Source organism: Sinocyclocheilus anshuiensis, unplaced genomic scaffold (genome assembly GCF_001515605.1).
Source record: "Sinocyclocheilus anshuiensis isolate Anshui unplaced genomic scaffold, SAMN03320099.WGS_v1.1 scaffold2109, whole genome shotgun sequence".
NCBI classification, from domain to species: Eukaryota; Metazoa; Chordata; class Actinopteri; order Cypriniformes; family Cyprinidae; genus Sinocyclocheilus; species Sinocyclocheilus anshuiensis.
The window spans coordinates 307,812-308,138 of record NW_015552709.1 but is presented as its reverse complement, the minus strand read 5'-3'; the positions used below and the strand labels follow the sequence as shown (position 1 = coordinate 308,138).

The following is a 327-nucleotide window of genomic DNA, read 5'->3' as shown; positions in this document are numbered from 1 at the left end:
GGCAATTAAAGACGTAATAAAACAGACGATGAACACTATTAACAGCAATTATTATATGATGCAATCAAACTTATAGCAAAATGTGGTAGTCAGTAGAATGTCTGTTGGGAGACCATCACAAGAGTTAGCAGATATTAAAGGGGTCCTATTATGCTTTTTCACTTTTTCAACTGTAGTTAGTCTGTAAAGTTGCTGTTTGAGAAAAAAAAAGATTTAGAAAGTTACAAATCTCAAAGTCCACTCCAAAGGGAGGTATTTCGTTTTTAAAAAAATCCCTTTTCAAGAACTACAACGAACGGCTCGTTTGGACTACAGCGTTGGTTTCCG

At 35.2% G+C, this 327-nt stretch overlaps 1 protein-coding gene across 1 annotated transcript in view; it reads left to right on the top strand.

The window, feature by feature from the left end:
* Positions 1-327, top strand: part of LOC107667776 (calcitonin gene-related peptide type 1 receptor-like) — a 60,009-nt gene that overhangs the window by 25,409 nt on the left and 34,273 nt on the right. The window lies entirely within an intron of this gene.